Source organism: Pan troglodytes, chromosome 10 (genome assembly GCF_028858775.2).
Source record: "Pan troglodytes isolate AG18354 chromosome 10, NHGRI_mPanTro3-v2.0_pri, whole genome shotgun sequence".
NCBI classification, from domain to species: domain Eukaryota; kingdom Metazoa; phylum Chordata; class Mammalia; order Primates; family Hominidae; genus Pan; species Pan troglodytes.
This window is the reverse complement of record NC_072408.2, coordinates 80,510,847-80,519,803: the sequence shown is the minus strand read 5'-3', so window position 1 is coordinate 80,519,803 and position 8,957 is coordinate 80,510,847. Positions and strand designations below refer to the sequence as shown.

The following is an 8,957-nucleotide window of genomic DNA, read 5'->3' as shown; positions in this document are numbered from 1 at the left end:
ATTGAAAAACCAATATTTTACATATATATATTTATATATATATATATTTTTGTTGTTGTTGTTGTTTTGTTTTTGTTTTTTGAGACAGAATCTTGTTCTGTTGCCCAGGCTGGAGTGCAGTGGTGCACTCTCAACTCACTGCAACCACCCCCTCCCAGGCTCAAGCAATTCTCGTGTCTTAGCCTCCCAAGTAACTTGGATTACAGGTGCATTCCACCACAGTGGGCTAATTTTTGTATTTTTAGTAGAGATGGGGTTTCAACACGTTGACCAGGCTAGTCTCACCTCCTTACCTCAAGTGATCCACCTGCCACAACCTCCCAAAGTGCTGGGATTACAGGCATGGGCCACTGGCACCCAGCCTGAAAAACATACTTTTAAAAATATATAGGGGCCTCACATGTAAGTCACTTGGTAGTTGCCACTCTATCCTAACAAGTAGGAAGCTAAATAAACAGAAAACAATCCATAATTTTTCTTGCATCTATAAGACAAGTGAGGTTATGGGACAAACTGCTGCTCCCAAAACTGGAGAGAACAATAGGCAAATACAGAGATTCACAACCTATCAGGGCAAAAACCCACTAGCAGAAACTTCTTCTGGAAACCTGCTCAGTTTGTGGGCTGAAAAACCTGAACCATACTTGACAAATTGTTGGAGGTTCTATAAAACAGCCAGGATAGACAAAATGATGATCGTAACTTCTTATCTATAAAAAATTAATTTTAATAGTGAAATGTTGAGTTAAGCAATTTAATCAAAACATTAGATTTTGTAGAACTTTGTAAATATAAATTTAACGTAGACTTTGAAAATGGGAAGTAAGAAGATGACAAGAAATATGTGAGTAGGTTTACTTTTATGTATTTTCTTTTCTGTCATTTTGGATTAAACCGTATTTTATATGAACACAAGTGTGTTTTCTTAAATTGCCAGGAGGCTTCAAACTTTTTTTTTTTTTTTTTTTTTTTGAGATGGAGTTTCACTCTTGTCACCCAGGCTGGAGTGCAGTGGCACAATCTCGGCTCACTACAACCTCCGTCTCCGGGGTTCAAGCGATTCTCCTGCCTCAGCCTCCCAAGTAGCTGGGATTACAGGCACATGCCACCACTCCTGGCTAATTTTTTTTGTATTTTTAGTAGAGATGGGGTTTCATCATGTTGGCCAGGCTGGTCTCGAACTCCTGACCTCAGGTGATCCACTCGCCTTGGCCTCCCAAAGTGCTGAGATTACAGGCGTGGGCCCCCATGCCTGGCCAAGGCTTCTAACTTTAACAGAAATTTTTATTATAAAAACTAGAGAGGCCGAATGTGTAAAAATGATAAGCCCTAACTATGCATTACCTACAAAAGTCTCATTTCAACTCTAAGAAAGCACATAGGCTGAAAATGAAGGAATAGAAAAATACGTTTCATGCAAATGGAAACCAAAAGATAGCAGGATAGCTATATTTATTTTAGACAAAATAGACTTTAAGTAAAAAAATTTAACAGAAAATAATGATCATCAGGTGGGATAATCTTTTCCTGTTCTTCCTTTTGGAGGACAGATTATAACATGATTATTGGAGATGCATGAAACATGATCAACATCTATACATAATCACGACTTGAAACATCCTGATTGCTCCTATCTCATTCTTTCTGATGATTTTGATATAATAAAAAGAAGACAATGAAAGTCATTATATAATGATAAAGTGCCCAATTTCTTAAGAGGATTTAACAATTGTAAATATATATACATCCAACATTAGCACACAAAAATAAATTGAAGGAAGAAATAGACAACCATATAATAATAGTAGGGGACTTCAATACACTACTTTCAATAATAATCATCAAGGCAGAAAATCAATAAGGAAACTTTGGACTTGACTAAATTTTACACCAAAGAGACCTAACAAATATGTAGAGAATATTGCATTCAACAGCAACAGAATATACATTCTTCTCAAATATACATGGAACATTCTCCAAGATAGATAATATGTTAGGCCATAAAACAAGTCTTAACACATTTCAATCAAGATTGAAATTATGTCAAGCATTTTTTCTGACCATAATGACATGAAACTGGAAATCAACAATAGGAGGAATACTGGAAAATTTAAAATATGTGGAAATTTAAAAACCTGCTCTTGAACAACCAAAGGGTCAAAGAAGAAATCAAAAGAAAAATTTTAAAAATATTTTGAGACACATGAAATTGAAAACACAAAATACTACAACTTATGGGGCTATTAATACATAAAACAAGAATACAAAGGATCATTAGTGACTACTATAAACAATTATATGCCAACATATCAGATAACTGAGAGGAAATAAATGAATTCCTCAAGACATACAACCTACCAAGACTGAATCATGAAGAAATATGAAATCTGAGCAGACCAATAATGAATAAAGGGATGAATCGGTGAATAATAATCTCTCATCAAATAAAAATGTTCAGGATCTGTTGACTTGCTTCAATGATGTATTCTACAAAGCATTTAAATAATAATTAATATGAATTCTTCTGAAACACTCCAAAAATACAACTAATCTAAAGTCTATATGGAGACGCAAAAGACCCAAAAGCCAGCACAATATTGAAGAAGAACAAAATTGGAGGACTTATGCTATCTAACTTTAAGACTTACTAGATAGCTACAGTAATCAAGACATTGTGGTATTGGTAAAAGAATAAAAAAAAAGATCAGTGGAACACATTAGAGCCACAGAAATAGATACACACATATAGCTAACTGGTCTTTGACAATGAACACAGTACAATGGAAAAAAGATAGTCTTTTTCAACAAATGTTGCTGTAAACAACTGGGCATACATACTGTTAGAGATGCTTGTTCCCTGGTGCCATAAAGAAATAGCATTTGAACATAAATTTAATTTCCTCAGCAAGGCCATTTTTACTTTCTGCAGAAAGGTTACACTCACCAGCAGTTTTGCCACGAGGGTACACTGAACAAAGGAGACAGGGTCATTTATAACCTGACGCATCCACCTTACTGCTGTGTCTGGTTTCCATTGGCGGGAACGGGACCTCACATTCTGTATTTGTGCTGATTGGCTAGCAACTTAGAGCTTTTTAAAAGAGGCAAAGGCATAGGAGAACAAAGGAAGGAGGAAGTAACTTGTTGAATGCTGAGAAAGGTAAAAACACCTTCAAATAAGGAATAGGAACAGGTTGTGACCTAATGCTTGCTTGAACCAGTATAAACATGCCAGGGCAAATATTTAGGCTAAATTGTGGGAGCTAAGAGCATAAAGTACATTGATTTCTTTATGACAGCTAGCAGATATTTAAGAATGTTAGCGCATGTCTTTGAATAAATTTTGCTTCTAAGAGAAGCTACTGTTTATTCCCAATTAGACTGGGAGGAAAGTCTTTGAAGAGGAACCTCTACTTTCCTTTTTACAATACCAAAAAAAAAAAAAAAAAAAGATGATACAGACCTTACACCTTTCACAAAAGTTAACTCATAATATATCACAAACCTAGATGTAAAGTGCAAGATTATAAAACTCCTGCAAGATAACATAAGAAAATCTAGATGGACTTGAATTTGGCAATGATGTTTTAAATAATGACACAAAACGAACAATCCATGATAGAAAGATGATAAACTGGACTTCATTAAAATTAAAATTTTCTGTTCTATAAAAGACACAGTGAAGAGAATGAGAAGACAAGCCACAAACTGGGAGGAAACACAAACACATTGCAAACACATATATAATAAAGGGCTATTACCAAAAAGAACACTTAAATGCAACATAAGAAAGTAAGCCACCTGATTTTAAAAAAAATAGCCAAGACCTTAACAGACAACTCAGCAAAGAAATCTACAGATGACAAACAGACATAGGAAATATGCTTAGTATTATGGAAATATAAATTAAAACAACAATGAGATATAACTACACATCCATTAGAGGACAAAAATTGAGAATAGTGACAAAAACAATGCTGGCAAGTATGTGAAGAAAAAACAACTCTCATTTATGGTGGAAATGTAAAATGGTACAGCCATTTTGGAATAAAATTTGACAATTTCTTAACAAACTCTTACCATATAATCCAGAAATTATATTCATTTAATCATTTGTATTTACCCAAAGGAATTTAAAACTTATAAGCACACAACAATGTATGTACAAAAATGAATGTGTTGCACCTAGAGTGAACCCTAATGTAAACATGTAAACTGTGGACTTTGGGTGATAATGATGTTTTAAAGTAGATCCATCACTTGTAATAAACGTGCCACTCTGTTAGGGGATGTTAATAATAGGAGAGGCAATGTTTACATTTAGAATCAGAGGGCATATGTGGAAAATCTCTGTGCCGTGTGCTCATTTTTGCTGTAAGCGTAAAATTGCTCCAATAATTTTTAATTTTCTTTTTTCAAAAAAAGTTAAAAATATGTAAAAAGTATTGTCAACTTGGAGTAGGTTTGATTTTCTTAAAAGATGGAAATATCAAGCCTTTGATAAATTTGCTTGCTAGAAAATGAAAAATACATTGTATCAGAAAGACATCATCAACAAAATTAGCTTTTTAGTAGTAGTCTTGCAAAGGGTGCCCAATATATATAACTATAAGAAGTAAGCAAAAAATTAAATGTTCAAATCAGTAAGACAGATACGCAAATAATTGGTAAAGAAACAAACAACATATTCACAGTAAAATATAAACATTATAGGCCAGGCACAGTGGTTTATGTCTGTAATCTCAGTGCTTTTTGAGGCCAAGGTGGGAATTTAGCTTTAGGCTGAAAGTTGTATTGTAGACAAGCCTGGGCAACATAGCAGGAACTCCTCTCTACAAAAAAATAAATAAATAAAAATAGTTGGGCATTGTGATGCATGTCTGCAGTACCAGCTACTAGGTGGGAGGCTGAGGCAGGAGGAAAGCTTGAGCCCAGTAGTTCGAAGCCATAGTGAGCAGCTATGATTGTGCCACTGCCTTCCAGCCTGGACAACAGAATGAGACTCTGTCAAAAAAAAAAGAAAAAAGAAGAAAAAAGGAAAAAAGAAAAGAAAAGAAATAAAAGTAAAACATCTTTTTAGTGAACAAGACAATGTAATTTTGTTAGTGGCCTGAGAAAATACAGAAGTACAAATGAAAATAACAATGTATGTTTTCTTTACCCATTACCTGCTATTAGAGGTAATATGTCCAACAGTAGCAAATGTTTCCATGCAGCAGGAAAATGATTAGAAACTCTGTTCTTCAAATAGTTCTTGGATAAAACACATGATGCTATATTTCATTATAGTTCAGCTGTATGTAATTTAATAAAAAATTTGTCTGCCTTATAATCCAGGATCTTAATTTCTAGTAAAGTATAAAAAATCCTTTGGATCAAGAATCTGAACAACCGTGTTTATTAAGCATAGTTTGAAACTACAAAAGTTAGTAATAACTCAAAATTTCCATTAGTAAAGGAATGGTATACATGTACTATTGAGAATAAAAGAAATAAATTAAATATATTAACATGGTTACGTCTCTAAAAAATAAAGTAGCATTAAAATATAAACCAGAGAGTGTTTCCCTATACCAATGAAAAACCATATTAAACATTAAATATTAACATAAATTAATAGATGTGAGGCAGTGTATTACTTGGGCTTGAAGAATTCAGCACAAACTCATGAATGAGGTGGCTTTTATGAAACACACCAGAGTGGGTGTGTTGAGAAATCTGACTGTATGTGTATATGAATAGGTTTACAAACAGTACTTTGTTTTCATACATAAGAAAGATAGCATGTATGGGCTCATTTATACAACAGACTGTTAATAAGAAAATGACTAGAAGAATGGACAGTAACTATTAAAAATAATAATTGTGGTAGTGAAAATTTGTGATTATAACTTATTTTTATACTTCTAAATTTTAAATTTTACATACTTTTTGAAATAAATGTATCTAAATCACTTCTAAAAAGTTGGAAACTTCACTTTTTAATACTTAAAAAACAAAGATTAATTAATAACAAAAATATTTGAATGTAACATACTTAGATATTTTGAAAGAAAATTGGAGTGTGGGGTAAATGGAAGTTTCTCTCTTTCAAACATATACCTTTCTATTCTCTTTACATTGAAAATGGACTTTTATGTAACCTGTATAATTAAAAATGCAATCGGCTGGGCGCGGTGGCTCACGCCTGTAATCCCAGCACTTTGGGAGGCCGATGTGGGCGGATCATGAGGTCAGGAGATCAAGACCATCCTGGCTAACACAGTGAAACCCCATCTCTACTAAAAAAAATACAAAAAAAAATTAGCTGGGCGTGGTGACAGGAGCCTGTAGTCCCAGCTACTCGGGAGGCCAAGGCAGGAGAATGGCATGAACCCGGGAGGCAGAGCTTGCAGTGAGCTGAGATTGCGCCACTGCACTCCAGCCTGGGTGACAGAGCAAGATTCCTTCTCAAAACAAGAAAAAGCAATCAAAGTATAATTAAAAAATAACACAATGCATGTCCCAAAAGTACAGCAATAAAATAAATATCAAGTAGTTTCAGAAACGAAGATAGTATTGCATTCCATAATTTTATACCTATTTGCTACTGAGAAGCCCCATTTCTGGTGATGTGAACTTTAAAAATATAAAGAGATCAACCACATGACTAAATACGCCCAATATGCTAAAATTAAATCCAACTGCTCATAAAGCCATATTTTTGTTATTGTTCCAAAAAAAGTGAGATGAGAATTATCTTGCAGTTATTCTCATAAAGAGGACTATGCATTTTGTACCCAACATAAAAATCTGCATTTAACAAACATCTTAACACTTTTACATATTGAAATTTTAAGATAATTAGTGTTATATACCTGAAAGTTAATGGATAGCATATCTTTTACAAATTATTATGTGAATGCTAAAACAGGTGTAATTGATTCTAATCAAATAACTTCAAAATATAAAATATATGTAAATAAATCAATTATATGGTACTACCTATGTTCAATGCTTCTTTTTATAGCTTTTAAGATAAATTGACATACCCTTCACAAACAATGTAATTAATTTATTAATTAAATATAGTATCACATCTACCAAAAATAATCAATTTTGTCTTAGAAATGATGATATACCTGTATAGGCTTTCAGGTGAACAATGATTACATGTGAAGCCCACTTGCCTATTCAATCTACTCTTAATATGAATGAAAATGATAACACTTACATATAAAATTTACTTGTCTTCCTCTGTACTATGGGAAGATTAGCATCAATTTATGACAAGTAGTAACTTCTTAGAAGTTTGTTGCATTCTGGAATGTGAATTCATAACAATGAACTCTTCATGCCCTATTCCATTACATTTTGTACTTTGAATGGGGCGGATACCCAGGCATGGTTTTGTTCCTTGAGGTTTTGTTCATTGGGAAAATATTGGTATACTGAGTTATGCAGATATTCCAAAGATTGACACATTTCTTATCAAACACAGTAAGATATTTTCTTTTAAATGAAACTCTTGTTGTTCACTTTAGAGAAAATGTCTGCCAAATACCCAGCCTCAATAACCGCAGTTTGTCTGTGAGTCTTTCTAGTAAAGCAGCGTTGCACGAATAAAGCAGGTAGTCAGCTTGCAGCTCAAGTAATTGTACTAGTGCTTTTCTTCAAGACAAACATGATAGAGTGGTATGCTTCAGAGCTGCTTTCTATATATTTCCCATTTTATTACAAAGACTATTACATGCACAAGCAAGAGACGAGTTTTGATAAAATTAGCATTTTTAATGCCTTATCAAGGACATTTTAAAGTGAAACCATATGTATTTTTAAATTATGAGTGTGTAGCAATGAAGAAGAGAACTACTAGTACAGTTTGGGCCACTGCTTTGATGACTCCTTACAGGACAGCAGTTTTACTCATTATTGCTGTTGTTCCATAAATGGAAACGTCAACTCAGGGAAAAAGGTGAATGACATCTTAGTATAACTATGAGAATAGTTTTGACCTCATGAACATGTTGAAAGGGTATCAGAGACCCAGTGTTCTGCAGACTATACTTTTAGAAGTCACTCCAGTCAAAGATGACAGTCACAACTCAGCTCCAAATACTTGTTGCCTTGAGGTAATGAAGACTGAAAATTGCCAAATCTTCAACTTATAGGAAAATTGAGAATATTTTATAACAACACCTTAAAATATTAACTAGTTGAACTTTTTCTTTTTTAAAAACATTGGCATGGCATGTAAAACTCATTGTTAGGCGTTTCAGTGTTTCTACCTATTTTCAACTCCATCAATGTTTCATTTACGTCCACGTTCCCATCATCAAGCACTCCTCCCTCCCTCCCTCCCCCCTCCCTCCCTCCCTCCCCCCCCCCACTCCCTTCCTTCCTTCCTTCATGACTCACTCTTGCTATTCAGTCCCACTGGACTAAACAAGGTATGCAGAATATTTTAACCTTTGATGGAGAATAGTCATTTGTCCTTGAAACTGAGATTTTTACCTCATTAAATAAGGAATATTATTGTACCTTGCATGCACAATGAGACTTAGGACAATATAAGAAAGAGACTAATCCCAACTTATGTGACTTTGTAAAATGAAAGGACTGAATTGGGCTCCTCAAGTCCAAGTAAGTGTTGTTTGTGAATACTATAGCCTTGGTAGAAGCAATCTCAATTTTCATTGAGAAAAGTAAAAATAAAAATAAAAATAAAAATATTATGGCAAGTTGTTAAATACTGGAATTTGAATTTTTTCATTGAAAACAGGCAGATGATAACTGTTGGAGTTGATCTGAGTACACTCCTGAAACAGCCATTAGGAGACCTTTCTAGTCATATAATTTTATGATTCTTAAATTCAACAAAAAGTACCTTTTAATTTTATTTTACTTTTGTAATCAGAATAGCTTATATTTGTGCAGTTCTTTTCACTTCTCAAATAAAGTGGAGTGTTGTAAAACAG

At 33.7% G+C, this 8,957-nt stretch overlaps 1 non-coding gene across 1 annotated transcript; it reads left to right on the top strand.

Moving 5' to 3' along the window:
- The first annotated feature begins 1,504 nt into the window (after positions 1-1,504).
- Positions 1,505-1,639, top strand: LOC112205130 (U8 small nucleolar RNA). Its single transcript, XR_002938984.3, has one exon. It is a non-coding gene; the product is annotated as a U8 small nucleolar RNA (small nucleolar RNA).
- The last annotated feature ends 7,318 nt before the right edge of the window (positions 1,640-8,957 follow it).